The sequence below is a fragment of the Melanerpes formicivorus genome, unplaced genomic scaffold (genome assembly GCF_026170545.1).
Source record: "Melanerpes formicivorus ecotype bairdi unplaced genomic scaffold, bMelFor1.0.p_v2 SCAF_66, whole genome shotgun sequence".
Taxonomy (NCBI): Eukaryota; Metazoa; Chordata; class Aves; order Piciformes; family Picidae; genus Melanerpes; species Melanerpes formicivorus.
Window position 1 is genome coordinate 2912602 of NW_027142418.1, and position 22764 is coordinate 2935365.

The 22764-nt window shown below is 45.3% G+C and overlaps 1 protein-coding gene across 7 annotated transcripts in view; it reads left to right on the forward strand.

Annotated features, from left to right (window-relative positions):
- The window catches only part of RAF1 (Raf-1 proto-oncogene, serine/threonine kinase), a 101983-nt gene that overhangs the window by 45443 nt on the left and 33776 nt on the right, over positions 1-22764 (forward strand). For 6 of the 7 annotated variants that reach the window (XM_068162655.1, XM_068162656.1, XM_068162654.1 and 3 more), the window contains one exon: positions 11855-11911. The exons of the other annotated variant lie outside the window; for it this stretch is intronic. The gene's annotated coding sequence lies outside the window, so the exon portion shown is untranslated. The remainder of the gene's footprint in view (positions 1-11854; positions 11912-22764) is intronic. 7 annotated transcript variants of the gene reach the window in all.

Genomic DNA, 22764 nt, shown 5'->3' on the forward strand with positions numbered 1-22764 from the left:
GAGGGGAAAGAGGAACCGGCCACCTCCGTACCTGCGGGTCGCGGCTCATCGCGGAACCCTTTGCGGACGAAATCGTTTAGAGCCCGCCGCCGGGGCGGGCGTCCCTGCCGCGGGGCCCGGCCGGAGGCTGTCGCCTCGATAGGAGGAGAGGCTGTGCGGCGGCACCGGCCCGGGGAGCGGGGAAGGTGCCAAAAAGCTCGGGGCGGGGTGGCGGTGGTGGGGGGTGTCCGCGGCCCGTGGCGGCGGGTCAGGTGTGTTGGAGCAGCCGCCTGTCAGTGCCAGCGCGGAGCCTCGGGGCCGCGGCCGCTCCCGGGGGAGATGCGCGGCCCAGGCGGGTGTGCCCCGGTGCTGCGGCTCCGCCCGGGCCGGTGCTGTGGCGGCGGGCGGGCGGGCGGGATGGGCGACGGGCATCCAAAGGCACCTGGAAGGGTGCCCTGGTCGCTGGAAGAGGGAAATGCAAGCGGCGGCTCCACTTGCCCGGCCTCCTCGGGGCTCCGCTTGGCTGCTGGCAGCTTTGTCCCTCCTGTGCTTCCAGCGGGGACTCCCTAACCGCTGTTACTTTGATCTGCTGTTCGCTCAGCCGGGAACGGAAAATGCGTTGAAGTCGTGTTAGCATAGCTGCATGCGTTCTGCTGAGGCATTTTCCAGTTTGAACTGCTTGCCTGTGGTTTGGTTGGTTTCTTTTTTTTCTTCTTTCTTTCTTTAGTTTGGCGTAAGTTCAGTTGGATTTTCAAAAAGGCATTTCCAAACTGGAGTAAGATTCCTTCCTTTCCTGATTTCTTCTAAACCGTTCCAGCTTTGCCATGTAGAAATGGTTGTTCCACCAGAGTCAGGGCTCCGGGATTGTGCTGTGGATTCTGGGCTCTTTTTATCTACAGTGTAAAATGTACACCCAAATGACCTGCCTGTGCTAACAGCAGAACTTCTTTCGTCCATTGTTTGTCTCGCTTACCTCAGGCTAAATAACTCGTCCAGATTCCCCCCCCCCCCCCCCCCCCTTCTTAGCCTTTAAGTGACCCCCGTAAATACAGGGACCTTACCTGCGACAATGAGATGTCAAAACCAGTTGTAGTGGAATTGCTACTACAGCACAGTGTGCATTCCAGGTGCAACTGTAGTTTGTTGTAGATGCAAAACAGGAAGGGTCTGTAGTGGTGCAAAACTAAGGTTCTTCCAAAATTAAAGCCAAAACAGTTTTGGACAAAGGAACTTTAAAATGGCTTTTGCTTTGATGCTTCTGACAAACTTGGCTCCAGATATTGCCTAAAGGAGTACTGCATTGTGTAAAACGAGGATATAATTTGAATGGTCTTGTTTGTCCTTTAGGACATGAGTGCAGTGTTGGTCCAGAAGAGGAGATTGAATCGGTGAATGTGAGGGTTAATTTCAGGCAGTTCAGTTACATCTGTTCTGGGGAAACCCAGTCAGAATGGAAATTGCTTTAATTTGCTTTGTCCTAAAGAAATTTTGCTTTGATTTAGTTTATCTGGAAGAAAATTTTCTGTAGGCAAACCCTAAGGGCACAGTTAATCATAAAAAAGGAAGAAAAAGGTATGGATCTGTGTATTATGTTCCTGAAATGGATGAGTGATGAATCTGGTAAGCAATTTAATTTTAGGGAATTGAATCAGAAGTGACCTGGCTTAATTGGGTTTGGAGCCGTGGTGCTTTCATAAATCTGGAATGTGTTTTCCATATGGTTTGTTGCCATACTCAATATCTTCAGGACTGGGCAACTTATTGTGCAACACCGCTGTCTAACCTGCTTTGAGAGAAAATCTGGAAGTGGCAGAGAAGATACCTGGTTTCTTCTCCCAAGAAGATACAGAACTACTTCTTTTCTAACCCTAATGCATCTGGTGTTTACCTGTAATTTTCCATTTAAAATTCTTTAACACCACCACCAAAGTCTATTCAAATTACGCATGAAGTTAGTGCTGTCTCAGGGCCTGAACTTACTACAGCTTATTAAAATAACTCCCTATTTTATAAGCCACAAGTGTGACCCACGGAAATCATTGGTCAGCACTTCTTGGTGTGCTACATCAGCACTGGTTTCTTCTGGGACATAAACCCCCTTCCTGCCCCCCCCCCAGTTTGTGTTTGGTTCTTTCTCTGTTGTGAAACAAGGAGTTGAGGAAAACCCCCAAGTTTTCTGTGTTGTCTGTCTTTGAAAACAAATTAGTTGGAAATTAGTAGAGATTAGATGAGAGCTGTTGGTTCTGAAACTTCTGTAGGAGATGGCAACCAGTGGGTGTGGGTAAGTCCTCAATCAGTTTGAAGTGCAGGAGTTGTGCTGATGAATTTGCTTTGGTGTTATGGGTACAGAATGTTTAAGTTATTTTTTATGTTCCTCATAAAGGTATGAGAGGAAATGAGCTAAGAAATTCTACTTCAGTTCAGTATTTGGGTCTGTGATCACCTCTGCTGCAAACACATGCTTCCATGGCACCTTCCATCATTCCCTTCACCACACCTCTAGCTCCCCTCTTTTCCCTGTATTTGCTGTTGCCTTACTTAAACATCCTCCAGACTTTCTCTCCTCCTCCTCTGCCTTCATTCTTATATGGCTTGTCTACCTTCTTGCCCTGTCCGGTAGGCAAGAGGGAGGGCTTGTTCTTAGTTTGCTTTGTGCTGCAGTGCTCTGGCTGATGAGGAGGCCTGGGCAGCGAAGGATTCTTCTATACTGTGGCTTCCTATTTCCATAGCCTGTGGGAATTTGCTGTTCTTGATGCCTCTGCCTAAGTGTGTAATTGAAACAAGCTAATACATCCAGGAGCTGCTGGATGGGAGGCAGCAAGAGACCCGTGTGCCATGGTCCCATCACACCAGGTGCTTGAGAAACAAGGGTACTATGGTTTTGTGTGGTTGGATTGCCAAAACTTCCATGCCAATGCTGCTTGAAACAAAGCAGTGATTGAAAAAGGTGATTGTCTTCTGAGGCACAAGTCTGTGGACTGCCTTCACACTTGGAAATACAGAAATGTAAAGGCTGTGTTACTCTGTGAAGAGGTACAGAAACTCTATTTCTCCTAAACCCATCAGATTGCACAATTGAAAATAATGTGTGTTTGGGGCAATAAGAGAAACAGTGAAAGCAAGGTGAAAACTTGTGCTGTGACTAAAATTTCATGCATGGTAGTATAAGTCATGAGGCTTCACAGAAGTTTAGCTTGTAGACAGGCAGACATTGGCAAACATCTGCATTGTGCCCCTTGTGAGGAATTGCTTAAGCAAAACACTTCAGTAATTTCTGATGTGAAATGTATCCACTGGGTGTTGAATAAGGTTGTGGGAAGGTTTCTGTCAGCTCTAGAAATTATTTGAAGAGGAATTGATGGAAGGCAGGGAAATCAAGTGAAAACGCTGACCTTATGACCTAGGTGCCTATTGAAAAGGTATTTCAGCCATGAACATCCATTAACTTGTGAGTTTTGAGACAGCATGAAGCCAATACTACAGTATGGGAAATCCAGGTGTGTGTAGTGATGTCCCTAGTGTTTCTGACAAGACCTGGCCGACTGCTGGATCCTGCACTTGGTTCATAACAACCCCATGAATGCTTCAGGCTTGGAAACTGTCCAACAGAGAGAGACCTGGAGCTGCTGGTGAACAGGGGCTGAAGATGAGCCATTGTGTGCTCAGGTGCCCAAGAAGGCCAGCAGCAGCCTGGCCTGGATCAGCAATAGTGTGGTCAGGAGGACAAGGGAAGTGATCTTGCCCTTGTAGTGGGCACTGGTGAGGTTACACCTTGAGCACTGGGTTCAGTTTTGGGCCCTTTACCGCAAGAAGGACACTGAGGTGCTGGAGTGTGTCCAGAGAAAGACTACAAAGCTGTCTAGAGAACAGGTCTTGTGAGGAGTGGGTGAGGGAACTGGGGTTGTTAGCCTGGAGAAAAGGAGGCTGAGGGGAGACCACCTCACTCTCTACTAGTCCCTGAGAGGAGGCTGGAGCCAGGTGAGGACTGTCCTCCTTAGTAACAAGTTCTAGGGTGAAAGGAAAGGGCCTCAAGTTGCACTAGGGGAGATTTAGGTTGGACTTTAGAAGAAACTTCTTCCCTGAAAGGATTGCCAAGCCTTGGGAAGGGCTTTCCCAGTGAGGTGGCTGAACCTCTGTTCTTGGAGGTGTTTAAAAACTGCGTAAATATGCTGAGGGCCATTGTTTAGCCCCAGCCTTGGTAGAGTTAGGGAACAGTTGGACTCAATGATCTTAAAGATCTTTTCCAGCAAAAATGATTCTGTGATTCTAAGAAAGTCTGTTTTGGACCAAGTTGTGTGAGTAATTCTCAGTGCTCTGTTGGCTCTTGCTGCATACGCTATTTTCTTGTAAACAAGGCTTTTGCTTTGAAAAGCAGCTGGCGCTGGTTTATCTCTTTAGTGACTTGAATGTTGTGTTTGTACTCTAAATGCCATCTGTTTCACACAAAGTTGATTTTATTGCAGCAGCGTGTGCTGACCTTTTACAGTTTAACAGAATATGGTCATCTCAGCTGAAATGCTGCAGCCTGTACAGTAGATGAGGAGAAACAAAGCCCTGCTCTGGAGTCCTTTGGAAATGAGTGAAGCCTTTGCTTGGTAGGCTTCAGAGCTCAGAATTATAACTGATAATAAACAGAATGGTTGCATGAGTGAGTATAGTTTTTTTTTCAGCATTCTAAGCCACGTAGTCAGTGTGGCTGAACTCTGTTTTCGAGAGGCTTTTGCTTCCAAGCTTTTTACAGCTAAGGTTTCAAGGCAGGAAAACTGGATCTGTGTAGAACAACGTGGTGGCAAATGCGAGTCACTGGGTTTGTTTGCAGTTGCAGGTGTGTCTGTGCCCTGCTGTTTCTCCTCTGCCTGTTCCAAACGTCTCCTGCACAACCAAGCAGAGCAGTAGCAGCAGCTCAGTTAAATCAAAGCTGGTGGGTTTGAACTGCAGGCAAAAGAGTTGGAGACTTGCCTTGCAAATCATCTGTGCCTGTGGTGAGTGTGTGAGTACCTCTGTCGTGTTTTCTGTGGGCTATCTGAAAATTTGCCGAGGGGATCTGTACCTTCAACTCTTCCCTCGGCAGCCCCTCTTTATGTTAGTGGTGGTGGCGGTGGTGTGCTGGGTTTCACTGCTCTGTGGAATCGTTTCACTTGCGTTGTGGCTCCCTGCAGATGCTGAGCTGATTAGGGTAGTGCTGCCCGTTCTCTGTGATCGCTTCTCCTCGGATTTCAGCTTGCATTGCAGGCTGGCTGTAGGTTTGCCCCCAAAACGTGTCATTTCTGACAAACAGCTGACAAAAGGCTGTTAATTAACGTTGCATTCCGATTGAAATACGTAGTATCGGTTAAGAGCAGTTGAGACATCTTGTATATTTTTAGTTCACAAGCTGGAGGGAGGTTGCTTCACCGACTTGCAGCTGGGTGTGGCGTGGGGTAAACCATGTTAATTAAAGCTGGCTCAGAGGTTTAGGCTTTGAAAAAAATGGCTCAGAGCCCCCACTGCAGTCTGCTGTTACATAAATTTATTCACTATAGAACAAGCTGGAATTCTGCAATGAGTGTCTTAAGAATACCTCTCTGAAGAGGCTAAGCAAGAGGGGAATGCAAGGTAGTGCACAATCAGAAGAAAGGTCTTGAATGCTGTTGTACCACTGTAGAGCTAGCATTTAGGTATTGAGAAACTTTACAACTAATCTTCCTTTTTCTTCTTCCCTAATGTCTTCTGTTTGTTTTTAGTTTATGTCCCTGTCAACTCTATCACTACTCTGTGCTGGCTTTTACATCTTCCACTTTCTTGTCCTATTCTCAGTCACTTGACAGTGTTTGCTCAAAGTCTAGTCATGCTTTCACTATTTTCTAGAATGCCTTTTTCAGTCTGCTGGCTACAAAAGCACTGGTCTCTTTACTCTTGCTACCTGTGAATGAGGTAAATTGTCTCTCTCCCACTGTGCTTGTTAGGCAAATAAATTGCTTGCTGTTCTTTTTAATGTCTTCATAATTTTCCTGTGCAGAAGAAACTGAGATTTATTATGGAGAGTTTCTTGGTGGAACTGCAGGAAGCAGAGTGAAACAGGTGAAGATCTGTGTACTCCTTTTTGTTTGCATGGAATTGATGCAGAGGGATAATCCTGCAAAGTAATGCAGCTGGTGTGTGGAAGGACCATTATGCTAGAAGCCTCAACGGTGGCAGTGTTGCTGGGGAGAAAAAAAAATGCAGGTTAATCATATTTTAACCATCTTGTGAATAAGTCCCAATTTATTACTACCAAAAGAAAGGAGAAAAAAAGTGGCAGTTGTGTTACTCTCAAGTGATTATCACATGAGGTGGAGCGTTTTACAAATGGGTGGTGGATTTTAATTCCATTTAGTGTGGAGCTGAACAGAAGTGTGTGAGTCTTTCTCTAGCTTCCAGGTGAAAGCAAGGTGCACTTTGATACACTGCAACCACTTGGGGGGTATTTTAACTTTAAGAACTTTCAGTTTCACTGAAAGTTGGTCGTGTTTATGACAGAGAATCCAGTGCTGGAGTCTCATCCTATAAAACATTTCATTAGAGTTTCAGAAGTGCAGAATTTGCCCAGCAGTTGTTAATTCTAAGAGATTCCTATCAGGTTAATGTTTTCCTGAGTTTTTTGGGCAGTTCCTGATAGAATTTGAATTCCTTCATGTCTAAGATTATTTCATAACGCCTAATATTATTTCTTGTGCACTTCTTGTTGCTGTTTTCTGGGCTTTTGGTAAAACCTCTGTTGTAAAGCTCATGCATTAAAGTAGGACAAATGTGTCTAAACTCTCTACTGTTAAATTTGCATGAGACTTGTGTATATTTCTTTATATAGACAAAGTGCAGGGACCACTCTGTGCAAGTAAGAAACATTTTTGACTATACCAGCACTTTAAAACTTGAGAGGAGTTAAGTATGTTGATGATCATTTGGTTTTTCTTAGACTGAGGAGAAAAAAATGGGATGGTGCCTGTGGAAGCTATGTGGCATCCTGCTTTTTTTAGGGCTTTTCTGTCCCTTTCTCCCTCTCCAGTAGCTTTGGAAAGCTGTGTCCTATCAATCCCAGTCTGTAGGCATGAGCAAGCAGAAACCTGTTTGTGGTGTTGAAGATGGGAGGAGACTGGTTTCCCTGCTGCCTAATTAGAAAGCTAAGCAATTGCAGTCATCTCTAAGTCAAGCTGCTGGCTAAGGAGCCTGAATTTCTTCTAGCAAAACAACATTTCTGCCTGTTTGATCATAGGTCTAACAGTTTTAAGTGTTCACATTATGATGGTTGTTATCTTCATGTGGAAGCACAGAAGAAAACCCATCCAGAGCTGAGATGCTGGGGAGTGCTTATTCCAGGCTGGCTGTAGGTGAGGGAGGTGCATTTGTAGAAGGCTCCACTGGAGGATGTCTGCAAGAGAATATAGTAAATTAAGTGGCTTCTAAACCTGTGTTGCAGCCAAAAGAAACAAGAAAACGTGCAAGTCTCTCATTTTATGCTGACATTTCCCAAAAAATAAACTCTGTTCTGGATGACATCATTCCTCAGTGAAATGCTTTAGAAGCAAGTCTAAAGCTTACCCAGGCAATAATAGCATGCTGAAACAAAGTGTCTGTGGCAGGGTGATACAGTGGATTGATTTCAGCTGAAAGGGAGCTCTAGCGCTTACCCTTGGATTTCTCAAACCTTTTAAGTTGACTGTGTAACTCGTTCACTGGCAATCAGGAGGTTATAAAAAGAGAGCCAGCTGATGTTGCAATCTAAGCACTGGCCATATAGTGGAAAGACTCTCCTTTGGCATGTTCACTAGTGCTATTTTTACCTATTCCAGTAAGATCTGCCCTTGGGATGTTGAATTACAGGGCAGTACCTGGAATTATTTTGTTTTACAGAAGTGCTGTGTGCTCTGAAGAAAACTGTCAATAAAAATGTCAGATTGAGGCTAAAATTGTCTTGCATTTAAAAATAGCTTTACAAAGCTATTGGAGAATAGGTGGTGTGAGGAGCAGCTGAGGGAACTGGGGTTGTTGAGTCTGGAGCAGGGGAGATGGAAGGGGGGACCCTCTGGCTCCCTACAACTCCCTGAAAGGAGGTTGGAGCCAGGGAGGGGCTGGTCTCCTCTCCCAAGCAACAAGTGATAGGACAAGAGGAAATGGTCTCAAGTTGCACCAGGGGAGGTCTAGGTTGAACATTATAAGAAAATTCTTCACTGAAAGGATTCTCACACCTTGGAACAGGCTGCCCAGGGAGGTGGTTGAATCCACATCTCTGGAAGCGTTTCAAAGATGCAGAGGTGTGATGCTGAGTGACGTGGTTTAGCCCCAGCCTTGGCAGAATTAGAAAATGGTTGGACTGGATGATCTTAAAGGGCTTTACCAGCCTAAGTGGTTCTGTTATTCCATGAGTCTGTCACCACTCAGCTGGAAGAGATTATTTCACTTTTTGCTTGCATCTTTTATGTCTGGGTTTTTACAAACTTGATTTTCTTTGTGTGCTGAGTGTTTTGTCTGTCTTGCTTACTCATGTGGAGGCTTTAAATGGGATAGGTGAATCAGGAGGTTTTTGCCATAACTTAAAAAGCTTAGCTGATTTTGATGAAATTTGAAGTTGATGATTCCTTCACAGAGTAGAAAAGGAATTGATTATTTCCAAGACTAGCTTCAGTGACAAAGAGCTGCATCTCCCAAAGTGATTGTAGTGAAAGCTGGAGGAAACACCAAGAGAGCCGAGAGAGTTTTAACACTGGGCTTCACTTGTAGAAGCATCACATCTGGGATACCACACATGCAGAAGTATGACAGCCTGAAGCACAGTTCTGACATTTGTAACCTTTGTGATTACCTGATCTTCAATACAGCAGGGTCCAGGTGTCTCCTCTAAAACCAACAGCATCTACCTCAAAAGTGACTTAACCGCAGTGCAGCACAACCCTGGCAGTGCAAAACTGTCCTGGCCTGGCTGCTTGTGCAGTAGGTGTGTATTTGTAAAGGAATTTGTAATCACTTGAGAGCACTGGCTTGACATTGAAGTGTGACCAGCTTGGGCATCTTCCCTTGCTCTTTCTGCACCGTGGAGTATCTCAGGTGGAAATCCTTCAAGTAGGAAAACTTCCTCCAGTGCAGAAACATTTTCTTCTCCCTTGGCTTTGCCATTGTCTTGGATGAACAATTCTGCTTCTCAGTTTTAATTGGATCTCCCATCTGCAATAACAGCTGGGATTTTTGTCAGCTCTTTTGCTTCTTAAAATCTTTCTTGTTGTCAGTTGTGGTAGGAAATGTTCCTACTGATTTTTGGTTGTGTTTTGTTGTTGTTTTGTATTTCTTATCTGCTCCCTTACACCCATTATTTTGGTTGCAGGAAGAAATATTGTACCTGCTGCTTTAACTCTTCACTCTTGTCTTGTGCTATCCCTTCTCTTCTTGTATTGTATATGAGGTTCCTTTTTCTCCTTACGGATGCTACAGTAGAAGTGCTTTGAGTTCTCAGCCTGTAAACCCAGCAGCCCTCCCCACTGGTTTTCTTCCCTCTCTTTCATTTAACATTCTCCATTGTACTGACTGGATTAATTTTCTCAGAGCTCTTCTCACTCTCTCTCAGGTCAGTTTTTAGCTCTTACTTCCCTCAGGAGCTGGTCCTGTTCAAATCTCTTGACCTCCTAGCTAAACATGAGGATCATAACTGTATCTTTACTCTTACCAGTTTGCTAATTGTCAACTCAGCTGCTTTTAACAAACCAAACACCCAACATGTCCCCCTCGCTCCTCCATGCCTATATTGGTTCTTATCAGGATGTCTTTCTCTGGACCTCTGCTTATTCTTAGGATTCTTAGGGTGCTTTCTAGCTTCCCTGTTTTTCTCTGCTTCTGGCTTCCACATACCCTCTGGTCCCATGACTTTCCACCCCTTATTGCTCAGTAATGTAATCTGTTGAAAACCAAGCACGATGGAAACCATATTCACAATATTTTGCTTGTCCCATTGCTAAATGCTTGCTGTGGAGAGGTACACAAGTTAGGAGAATAAATACTCTGTTCAGACTGGAAGTAGGTTTTAATTCTTAAATTGCTGAAGGCAAAGATCCCAAAACATTCTTCTGGTTCTCTGTTAGTCTTTGGGAGTTGGCTATCCTGGATAAAAGCATTGCAGCGTTTTGCTGATTCCTTTCTACCTGCTCTGTTCCAGAGAGAGGATACTTCTAACCAAGTGAGAGCTAGCAGTATGTGATCTCTTTAGTGGATCCCCTCTATTCCCCCCCCCCCCCCACTTTTTTTTTTCCTGTGTAGTTTTTTGTATTTCATTTAAAGAAAGGTGAGAGGAAGAAGCTGGAACAGTTCACCTGGAGAAGAGAAGGCTTTGCAGGGCATTCTGTCAGTGTGTGACTACACTGATAAGAGGGAATGAAGAGATCACCAGCCACTTCTCACTGCTACCCAAAGACAGCACAGGTGGCAGTGAGCATGAATTAAAATACAAGATCCCCTGTCTGAACACAAGAAAACAAACCTGAACAGGTTGCACAGAGGGGTTGTGCATGTATTTTTGTGGAAATGCTCAAAACTCAATGATTATGGTCCAGGGCAGGCTGCTGTTGCTGACTGCTTGAGTGGGAGGGTTAAAATAAATGATCTCCAGAGGTTTCTTCCAGCCTCAGTGACTGTAACTCTGTTGCATCTTTGCCTTCTCTAATCTCTTCATGGGAGTGCTTTAGGAATTGCTAAGTTGGATGGGAACTTTGGTTAAGAAAGCATTTGCCCTTTACTATCTAGTGAGTACTTATGTATGTTTCACTTACACTTTAATTTATCTGCCCTTACAATCTGTTAATCAAGACCTTTACAGCTTCCCTAGGAATTCCTCCCCTTACAGTTGATTATATGCATGATCCAGATAGCCTTCAGAAGGTCCCCATCTTCCTTCTTGCTTTGTTTAGAATCCAAGGGCTCTCAAAACCTGAAGCAGGCTCCCCGAGGAGGTGGTTAAATCTCCATCCCTGGAGGTATTTCAAAGAGGCAGAGATGTGTTGCTGAGTGATATGGTTTAGTGCCAGCCTTGCTAGAGTTAGAGAATCATAGAGTTGTTAGGGTTGGAAGGGACCTCAAGGATCATCCAGTTCCAACCCTTCTGCCATGGGCAAGGACACCTCACACTAGATCAGGCTGCTCAGAGCCACATCCAGCCTGGCCTTCAAAAACTCCAGGAGTGAGGCTTCTACCACCTCCCTGGGCAACCTGTTCCAGTGTCTCATCACCTTCATGGTGAAGAATTTCTTCCTAACATCCAAGCTGACGCTACCCATTTCTACTTTTGTTCCATTCCACCTAGTCCTATCATTACCTCACACCCTAGAAAGTCCCTCACCAGATTTCTGGTAGGTTGGACGGGATGATCTTAAAGGGCTTTTCCAGCCAAAATGATTTTATGATTTGTTACAGCAATTGAGTCAGCAAGATGTTTCTGTGTTTGTGAGGAACTGGCGTCTGAGAAGGAAGTAATCAACTTGTGCTTAATTTTTACTTCAGTGAATTTGCAGCTGTAACAGATGTTTGTGATGTTCTTGAATAAGAATTGGATGATCATGTTGAACTGAGGTAGCATTTGGTTATCATGTGGCCTGGCCTTGCATGGAGCATGAAAGGCCAGAAGGCTCTGAAAGCTCTTAACAGTAGAAGGATAAGTGAACTCCAACATCCAGCCAGGCTGCATGGGGCTTTGAGCAAGCTGGTCTGGTGGAACTAGATGATCTTCAAGGCCCCTTCCAACCCAACCCAGTCTATGGTTCTATGATAATGTTGATGGAATTCACAAAATGATTTTTTTTGTTGTTAATAATTTGACATGTTGTGCATGTTTGTCTGTTAAAGTAGTAATTGTCTTCTGATTTTGTATTGCCTTCCACAGATGATGAGCTTCATCCTTTTGTCATAGGACTTCATTTGCCTGAAGGGGAAACTGAAGGTATAAAAAACTTTCTCTGGTTATCTTTCCTTTCCCCTGTCTCATTCTTTCTTCTGAGGTCCTTGGCTCTTTCCTGGGGGAAAGGAGACTTACACATGTGCTTGTATTCCTTCACTGTTACTGAAATGTGCTTTTTGGGTTTTGAAACATTCCACAAAATGCATAGGATACCTTCAGTTGCTCAGTGTTTGCTTTATCAGCAGCATGTGTTTAACTTAAGCTCTTGCTTTAGCCAGTCTTCATCCATATTTACTCTGCAGGGGGAAAGCCCTTCCCCAGTTTAGAACTTTAGATCTTGATATTTGCCTGTCTTCTCCAAAGAACATTTGCTTTTCCACTCAGCTGCAGGTCTGTTGGGAGCAATCCAGACCTAATGTAAATCACGTCTGCAACTTTATCTTAAACTCTGTTTCAAAGGTACAGGATCAGAAAAGTCTTTGTTAAATACACACAACCCACCCAAACCAGAGCTGTAATTTCATAGAATGGCTCAGGTTGGAAGAGACCTTAGAGATCATCTACTCCAACCTCCCTACCATGAGAAGCAGGGATGCTTCTCAACTCAACTTGGCTATTCCAGGCCTCATCCAGCCTGGCCTCGAACACCTCCAGGGAATGGGCATCAAGTGTCTCACCACTCTCGTACTGAAGGACTTCCTAAGATCCAGTCTAAACCTACTATCCCTCAGCTTCAAACCATCCTCCCTAGTCTTATTGGTAGACACCCTTATGAAAAGTGACTCTCCAGCCTTCCTCTAGCTTCCCTTCAGGTAATGGAAGGCAGTTCTAAGGACCCCCCCAAGTTTTCTCCAGGATGAACAACCTCAACCTGTGCTCATAGCCCTTGGATTATCCTTGTGGCCCTCCTCTGGATTTGCTCCAACAGCTCTGTATCCTCCTTATGATGGGGACACCAGAACTGTTTCATGGGTTTCATTGATGAGTGAGATGGAATTAAAATGGAGCATCATTGCTTTTTGGAGGCACTTAGGACAGTAATTGTTTGAAGTCTAAGTAATTTTGCTGTATACAATCTGTAATTTCTAATTCAGTCTTTATTTGCCATGTCATACAGACTGCTTTGCAGGTTGCCAGTGCATAGGGACAACAAAATAAAGCCAGTAGAGCTGTCCAGGCAGTTTGTAACTAAGAGAGTCCTGTAGTATGTTAGATTTAGTTCCTGTTTCAGAAATGTGTGTTAGATCTTCCAGGGTGTACTTTATAATAAAACATAAAAGAGAATAATTTGTTCTATCTTCTCACAGAAAAATACCATGAGGCCCCTTCCAAATCTCTCTTGGTGCTATTGCCCTTGTTCCTTGCCCCCTGCCCCATGATCTCTACATTGTTTCCATGCCCAGGCTCTTGGAGGTATTGACCTCCCCGTGGCACTGCTGATTCTGGCACAGAGCCCATGTTTAATAAACCTAATTTCTCAGTTTAAAGCTGCCCTGCTTGAATGCAGAGGACTCCCAACTCTTGAACAGGCTGCACGCATTCTGTCTAACTGGCATTGTCTGGAATTGTGCAAGGATGTTTTAGCAGGAACTGTGGTGTCTGAAGTGCACAGTTAACCTGCCTAACAAGCAGCTCCCAGCCGTTAACCTGACTAACCTAATCTCAGGCTGTGTCTCCACCAGCCAAGGTTGGTGTAAAGGCTGATGTGTCCTCAGCGTCCCCTCATTTACTGTGTGCAAGGCAGGGAGGACAGAGCCAGTGATTCTTTGTGCTGAGGTTCTCAGTCACTGTTGTTTAATCCTTGAGAACTTGTGTGGGAAGGGCATTCGGTGGATTGCTGACATTTGAGTAACTTTTTCGTCCTTGCTGTAAAGTGGATGAGTTCCAGGCGACTGTAAACACAGTCTGGGGCTTTCATCCCAACTTGAAACAATTGAGGCATGAGCGAGTTCAGAATGCAAATAAGCACGTGTCTGAGAATGTATGTGCAGCTGATTGAAAGACTTGGAGGGGAAAAAGGCTTCTCCAGAGAGCCTTGTCTCTGTAAACTCATAGGCCTGCTTCTGCAGTGCAAGGTCTTCTTTAAAGATCTTCCTTTCTGAATCTTCTTTTTTTGGAGGAACAAGACCAAGTGCAAAGTCCTGCAGCTGGGTTGGGGCAATCCCAAACACTGACACAGGCTGGGCAGTGAGCAGCCCTGAAGAAAAGGGCTTGGGGGTGCTGGTGGATGAGAAGCTCAACATGAGCCAGCAGTGTGCACTTGCAGCTCAGAGAGCCAACTAGAGCTTAGGTTGCATCAAGAGAAGCATAGCCAGCAGATCAAAGGAGGTGATTCTCCCCCTCTGCTCCACTCTGGTGAGACCACACCTGGAGTACTGTGTCCAGTTCTGGAGCCTCTATTAGAGGAAGGATGTGGAGGTGCTGGAAGGTGTCCAGAGAAGGGCCATGAGGATGAGCAGAGGGCTGGAGCTGCTCTGCTGTGAGGACAGACTGAGAGAGTTGGGGCTGTTCAGTCTGGAGAAGAGAAGCCTTTGAGGAGACCTCCTTGTGGCCTTCCAGTATCTGAAGGGGGCTCCAAGAAAGCTGGGGAGGGACTTTGGAGGGTGTCAGGGAGTGATAGGACTGGGGGGAATGGAGCAAAACTAGAAATGGGTAGATTCAGATTGGATGTCAGGAAGAAGTTCTTCCCCATGAGGGTGGTGAGAGACTGGCACAGGTTGCCCAGGGAGGTGGTGGAAGCCTCATCCCTGGAGGTTTTTGCAGCCAGGCTGGATGTGGCTGTGAGCAACCTGCTGTAGTGTGAGGTGTCCCTGCCCATGGCAGGGGGGTTGGAACTGGCTGATCCTCGAGGTCCCTTCCAACCCTGACAGTTCTATGATTCTATGATATTGCTGTGGAGAATTTAATATGATGGTGAAGAAGCAAGAAGTTTACGCATGACATATGCAGTCATACAATGTGATCCTTGCAGAGCCAGAGGTAAGTGGTGTTCAGTAGTTACTTCCAGTAAGCCATTTGAATTTGCCAAATGAAAAAAGGAGGTCTTAAATTTCCCTTCAGCTTAAATAGTCTTCATGATGTTGAGAATGCATTTGACCACCTCTCAATGTTTATCCATTTTGATTTTAAGATCAAAATTGTAAGTTACTGTAGTAAAAAAAAAGGGGAGGTTCCAGTGCCTTCTTAGCAAAATTGGTACAAAATACGTGAAGGAAATTGGTCTGCTTTCCTTGCTGATTTAATAGATCTATAAACTTTACCCTGAATCTGTATAATCTATACCCAACTAAAACTTAAGTTCTGATCAAGTGCTTGGAGATACCTGCTGAATTTTTTCTTTTCCCCCTCAGATGGGTTTCTACTTTGGGAGAGGGAAGGATTTGGATTCTACATCCAAACTGACCACAAGCAGAGTGCTCAGTGCTCCTGTTTCTCTAATGAAGGAATTCAGGCTTTACAGGGAGAATTGCAGAGCTCTGCATTTGAACTTGACAGCAAGTTGCAGGTGGGAAGAAAATGGGTGACTGCTGTGGGAATGGACAAAGCAAACAGATCTTTCGAAGACTTGAGTAGGGGAGGTAGCAGAGCTCTCCATTTCCTTCCTCATCTGTGCTCTGTGGCATTTCTGTGCTTTCACTTGTGTTCAGGCTTACACACTGAAATATTTGTGCTGAGAAGTTTGCCTGCTGCTAAAGGGCTACACTTTGTATCACAGTATAACTAAGGTTGGAAATGACCTCGAGGATCATCGAGTCCAACCTGTCAACACAGACCCCATGACTAGACCATGGCACCAAGTGCCACGTCCAATCCCCTCTTGAACACCTCCAGGGACGGTGACTCCACCACCTCCCTGGGCAGCACATCGCAATGATGAACAACTCGCTTGGTGAAGAACTCGAGTCTAAACCTCCCCTGGTGCAGCTTGAGACTGTGTCCTCTTGTTCTGGTGCTGATTGCCTGGGAGAAGAGACCAACCCCCACCTGGCTACAACCACCTTTCAGGTAGTTGTAGAGGGCAATGAGGTCACCCCTGAGCCTCCTCTTCTCCAGGCTAAACAATCCCAGCTCCCTCAGCCTCTCCTCACAGGGCTGTGCTCAAGGCCTCTCCCCAGCCTTGTTGCCCTTCTCTGGACACCTTCAAGTGTTTCAATGTCCTTCCTAAACTGAGGAGCCCAGAACTGGACACAGTACTCAAGGTGTGGCCTAACCAAAGCAGAGTACAGGGTCACAATGGCTTCCCTGCTCCTGCTGGCCACACTATTCCTAATGTAGGCCAGGATGCCATTGGCCCTCTTGGCCACCTGGGCACACTGCTGGCTCATGTTCAGGTGGCTGTCAATCAGCATTCCCAGGTCCCTCTCTGTTTGGCAGCTCTCCAGCCACTCTGACCCCAGCCTGTAGCTCTGCATGGGATTGTAGTGGATGACATGCCTGCACAAATGGCTTTAAAACACATCTATCGATCAGTATGATAAACTGCCATCAAATCCAGCCCCTGTGGTGATGCAGTGCAGCAGTCTGAGCTGTACCCTATCACATGCCAAAATGAAGCTGAGCATTGCACCTCACACAGTTCTGTGCTGTGATGCTTTAAGCAGCATCTCAAAGAGAAAGTCTATGAAGGCTGTTAGCTCAACCAAATCACTGGTCACATGACAAAGAAAAGGGATTGTGATGGTTTCTACAGCACTTAGTAAATGTCTGTCCAGTGAGATTTTGATTACTAGAATGTGCAAGGACAGGGTGGGACTGGGTAGCAGGATATGAGCCTGAAAGCTGCATGGGTGTGCCCTGGATATTTTTAAGGCTAGGCTGAATGTGGCTGTGGGCAACCTGATCTAGTGGAAAGTGTCCCTGCCCATGGCAGAGAGGTTGGAACTAAGTGATCCTTGAGGTCCCTTCCAGCCCTGATAGTTCTTTGATTTTGTGGTTAACATTGGAGTGGGCCCATATTTGTCTTGTATTGCTATGAAAAGCTACTTTGAAGAATTGCTGCTGTGTATCACAACAGATACTTATTAGGTGTGGGGTTTTGGTCTCCTCAGACAACTTGGTCACCTATGCAATGTCAAAGCAATTGGAATTATTGTATGAGAAGGGAACTGAGAAAAGACCATAGTAAGTGTCCAACCTCTTAAAGGTCCAACCTTTTAAAGGGTGAACCTGATGGTCTTTGGGGTCCCTTCCAAGCTGGCATTGTGTGATTCTGTGATTTCTTTCATGTCAGAGATGAAAACTTTTCTTATAAGCAACTTTTAAAGCTAATATGACAGAAGTGTTCATGTTGGAATGGATTCCAGATTCTATTGTGGGATGATTTGTCTTTGTATGTGAATTTCATTAAACAGAAGTGTGACCATTGATTGTTGTGTGGCTAGAAATGGCAGTGTGTGCTTCTGTGTGTTGGGAGGGAGAACTATTTACATTTTCTTTGAAAGCATTTGGTATTTGTTTCAGAAACAGGGAAAAGGGCAAGGCACCTAAACTCTGTACTGAGAGCAGTTCAGCTTTGTATGCTGTGAACTTCAGGCCTCTTCATGACTGGTTTATGGGGGACAGGCTGAAATTGCTAGCAGCTCAGACTAAACACTATTTGCTAGTCATGGACAAAGCTGAAGTACCTTGAAGTGTGTTTTGGATAAGAATGAATGATCTGAGTGGGTATGAGTAATTGATCTCCAGGAGTTTGTTGCTGTCAGATGTGCCCATTGCCCAGCAGCTGTTTTGTGCACTTGGTTTTTACTTGTTCAAATGACTGATTATCAAAATTAGTAATCACTGCCAAAAGTACTAATAGAATAGAGTAAAATCAACCAGGTTGGAAGAGACATTTGAGATTGAGACCAATCTATCACCTAAGCACCACCTAATCAACTAAACTATGGCACCAAGCACCCCATCCAGTCTCCTCCTAAACACTTCCAGTAATGGTGACTCCCAACAGCTCCCTGGGCAGCACATTCCAATGGGCAATCACTCTCTGTGAAGAATTTCTTTCTAGCATCCAGCCTAAACCTTCCCTGGCACAGCTTGAGACTGTGTCTCTTGTTCTGGTGCTGCTTGCCTGGGAGAAGAGACCAACCCCCACCTGGCTACAACCTCCCTTCAGGTTGTTGTAGAGAGCTCCCCTGAGCCTCCTCTTCTCCAGGCTAAGCAACCCCAGCTCCCTCAGCCTCTCCTCACAGGGCTGTGCTCCAGACCCCTCCCCAGCTTTGTTGCCCTCCTTTGGACACATTCCAGCAACTCAGCATCTTTCCTAAACAGAGGGCCCCAGAACTGGAATGAAGAGTGCAGTCTTGCCAGAGTGTGCAGTTTGCCTGTGGGAGCTGGGGAAATAGTAGGAGGGCTTTTTCTGCTCAGACTGAGTGTTTAATATGAAATGAATCTGTATCAAGTTTCTGAGCAGCAGTGGATCTAGATCTACAATGGGACTGATGAGTTTTAGTATCTTAAAGCAGTCTCTGAATGCTGCTGTTGTAGCTATAGACAGGCTGTTTGATGCTCTCCTGTCTTCATGAAAGGGAAGAGTTGCAGGAAGAAATATGTTAAAGAAAAAAAATTCTGAAAGCTGCATGAAAACAACCAGCTGGCAGTGGATTGTTTGAGCATGGCATAAGCAAGAATCCAATGTCTGGTAATGATTATGTTTCAGAAACATGCTGGTAACTCATGTAAAGGGAGCAAAGCTTGTTTAGACAAACTAAGAATTTGGTGCCTAAGTATTTGGTACCTGTGTCAGGGCAAACCCAAGCACAAACACAATCTAGGTAGAGAATGGATGGAGAGCAGTGCTGAGGGGAAAGACTTGGGGGTGCTAGCTGAGGAGAAGCTCAATGTGAGCTAGCACTGTGCTCTCCCAGCCCAGAGCTAACCAAGTTCTGTGCTGATCCCCAGCAGCATGGGTAGCAGGTGAATGGAGAGGATTCTTCCCCCTCTGCTCTGCTGAGATGCCACCTGCAGTGCTGGGATCAACTGTGGAGTCTTCAGCACAGGAGAGACGTGGACCTGGTAGAGCAGGGCCAGAAGAGGTCACAAAGATATCACAGAGCTGGAACCCTTCTGCTATGAAAGCAGGCTGAGAGCATTTGGGTTATTCAGCCTGGGGAAGAGAAGGCTCTGGGGGGATCATAGCAGCCTTCGAGTATTTGAAGGAGGCTACAGGAGAGCTGGAGGGGGACGACTTACAAAAGCCTGGAGTGACAGGATGAGGGGTGATGGCTTCAGACTGCAAGAAGCTGGATTTAGATTAGGAGGAAAGTCTTCCATGTGATGAGGGTGATGAGGCACTGGAACAGGTTGATCAGAAAAATAGTGGAGGCTCCAAGCCTGGAGTGTTGAAGCCAGATTGGACAGGGCCTCAAGCAAGCTGTGCTAGCAGAAGGTATCCCTGCCTGTGGCAGAGGGGTGGAACTAGGTGATCTTTAAGGTCCATTGCAACCCAAACTGTTCTGTGATTTATGATGGCATCATTCTAAAATCTTTCTTCTTTCTTTAAATAACATTTCTCTTTAGAACATATCAGATACCTTTCATTGGAGTGAATTGGTGTGGATCTTGGGAGAGTTAGAGAAAATTAATTTCAGCAGAAATGGCTTTCATCAATTACTGGTTGGAGCAAAAGACCCTAAATGACTGAACAGGTCAGTGTTAGGGCACAGGTTATAGGACACAAGCTGAGCTGTGTTGAGGTGGGCACATGAACCTGTGTCCTGGGCAGTAGTCTGTCATGTGCTGCTGTTGTGCTTGGTTCTGTGTACCACCTAGAAGTCTCTTGTGCTTTTGCAGTGTTATGTGGTATGATTGAATGTTGCTAGTTCAAAGCTGGTCAACTAATTGCCTTGCTGATTCTCTGGTGCTGTATCTCTATGTGCAAGGTTTGAGTTCAAAGTGGATGGGTTTATGTATTTTAATATAATTGTTTAAGCTAGCTTTCTGCAGAGGGCAGGGGAAAGGTGTAATTAATTAATGAGTGGCTTCTCAAGAAGCAGCTATTAAGACTGTCTGTTATTCCATGTTGTTGTAGCACCTCTGCTATGAGGACAGGCTGAGGGAGCTGGGGTTGTTCAGCCTGGAAAAGAGGAGGCTTCAGGGAGACCTAATAGCTCTGAAGGTGAGGCTACAGGAGGGATGGAGAGAGACTGCAAAGGCCTGCAGTGACAGGATGAGGGGCAGTAGCTTCAAACTAGGGAAGAGCAGACTTAGATTGGATGTTAGGAACAAGTTCTTTACCATGAGGGTGGTGGAACACTGGAACAGGTTGCCCAGGGAGGTGGTTGTGGCCCCATCCCTGGAGATACTCAAACTGATGCTCAAGAGGGCTCTGAGCCACCTGATCTAGTTGAGGATGTCCCTGCTGACTGCAGAGGGAGTTGGACTAGATGACAGAAATCCCAGAAACATTCAGGTTGATAAAGACCCTCAGGATCACCAAGTCCAGCCAATAACCCTACTCTACAAAGTTCACCCTATACCATATCCCCAAGCACCACATCCAAACGACCTTTTAACATCCAGGGTTGGTGACTCAACCACCTCCCTGGGCAGCACATTCCAATCCCTGAATTAGGACCTTTGGAGGCCCCTTCCAACCCAGACCACTCTATGGTTCTGTGGTAATCATTTGGAGTAAGAACAGTGACTATACCTGGGAAGTGGACATGTCCAGTGGCTGCTCATGTGGCATCAGCATCAAAGTGGTCTTGACTAGACTCTTCTTGGCCTGGAAGAAGAGGTGTTTCTGAGGAACTGAAGCCTTCCCTTCAACTCACATGAGGGTTGCCTCTGAATAGTTGCAGAAGTAAGCAAAAGAGCAGTTGATTACTGCTGTCTCTGCAGCCAGCTCCACCTTTACCAACTGCATGCCCCACTACTATGAATGCCAAGAGCAGTTTTTACAGCTTCTGAACACCAAATTGCCTACCTCTTCCCAGGAGTCTTTGAATGCTTTTAAACTTCCTTTTCTTCTCCCCTATCCTTCCACCCTCAGGCCACTTGCAGGTTTTTGTCCACTCCAGACCATATCTGAGCTAAGTTCTTACCTGCTTCCTTCAGTGGTGGCTCCTTTTTGAAGTGTGTGAGTAGAACCTGTAGCAGGAGGTACATTCAATTTCCTAAGACCAATCAAACCCAAAGCCAGGCAATAAAGTAAACAAGTAAAAGCCACCTCCCAACCAGCAAAAAAAACCCAAACCAACCAAACAAAAAAACACACACACAAACCCAAACCCAAAAAGAACTCTTGATGTCTGTGAGGAAACATGGTTTAGTTAGTGATGAGGCATTGGGTGATAGGTTGGACTTGATGATCTCTGAGGTCTTTTCCAACCTTATTGATTCCATGTTTCTATAGGAAACCCAAACTGTCAGGGAGTCATCAGCTGCAGCCAGAAAGATGGCAGAAATACTCTGCTTAAGCATGATGGCAAGAGAGCAGGGCTCTGCTAGGGGAGAGAATTATGCCAAGCACACACAAGCCTGAGAATATCCAGCACTTGTGAGCAGTAATGATCTTCAGAAAGAGCAAGGCTGCAAATGCACAAAGGCACAGCTGAGGTTTGTGTTGTACAGAAAGCTGATGGCAGTTGCTCTCTTTGTTTTTCTGTATGTCCAGCAACCTTCTGTGATCTCCTCTAGCAGGCTGTCCTACACTAGGCAGTGGGCTGAGGGAACCCCAGTAGAGCAGGGAAGTACCTTTTTTGGTGTGAAACTTGGCTGTTACTGAGGTGCAAGTTTGGATTTTTTTTTTTTAATGGTCATTTCCTGTTTTCTCTTGAGTTTTTCAGGAAATGTTGGCAGCATGTCAAAATATTGACTGAAAAGGCTGTGTTGTCAGCTTAGGTCAGCAGTGACACTGAGGAGGCTGTGGTGGTTGCCCTGCTTATTCCTTACCTCAACTTACTCAGCAGAGAAATCCAGTTGAGCTCTTGTTTTGTCCCATGGCCTTACCTAGAAGGAGGAAATAAAGTGGAGTTTCCCATAGTGGACAGGTTAAAGAGGAACAAAGAGAATAAGCTGTCTGGATTTCATCTTTACCCCTCTTACCTAGCAGCTCTTCTGCACTCTGTTTTTGTAATGACCATCTAAGCTCTTTTCAAGCTGTCCCTGTGCATCACATACTTGTTGCCACTGTACCTCACTTCTTCACTTTTCTTATTCCTGATGCATGTGAGTGATGAGCTTGTTGTAGTGGCTTCTGCATACTGAACTCAGTTATATTCCTCAATTTTTCTGTCCCCTTGTGTACTGTGATAGATCTTCATATAAACCAAAGCTTTTTCTTTAAGTGTGTTGTTACTGGTTTCCTTTCTAGCTACAAGTATCATAGTATCAGTCAGGGTTGAGTGAGGTTTGAGTTTAGGTCTGTAGCAACATGAAGTACTTCCAGATCTGGCTAAGACTTTTTGGGGTTGGGCTGGGAGTGAAAACATTCAGAAATGCAGAGTTTATCCTTCTGGGCATCACAGAATAGACACTTAGCATTAGTGGGGATCTCTTTTCCCATGAATTTCATTGCTTTAGGTCTTGAACTGTAACAAGCACTTGTCTTTCTCTCTGACATAAACATAAACATGGCTGCTATGAGTGCTCCACAAAAGGACACAAGGAAATGGACTGCAGAGTAGAGGACAAGCATGAAATGAGAACTTGGATAGATAGGTGTGCAGCCAAGGAAGGAGTACTTGGTATCATATGCTGAATCAAGTTGTTAATGATTTCAGGGAACAGTGTAGGTCTGCCAGTGTAAGAGGACAATTAGAATTGCTTGGGAGGCCTTGGATTTGGCTGATTTCCTGCCTCATTTCTTTTTGACTGCAGCTTTGACACACCTTTCCTTACCCTTCCTTGAGGTGCTCAGGAATGTAGGTGGCATGAATGGCCACCAAAGGTTAATT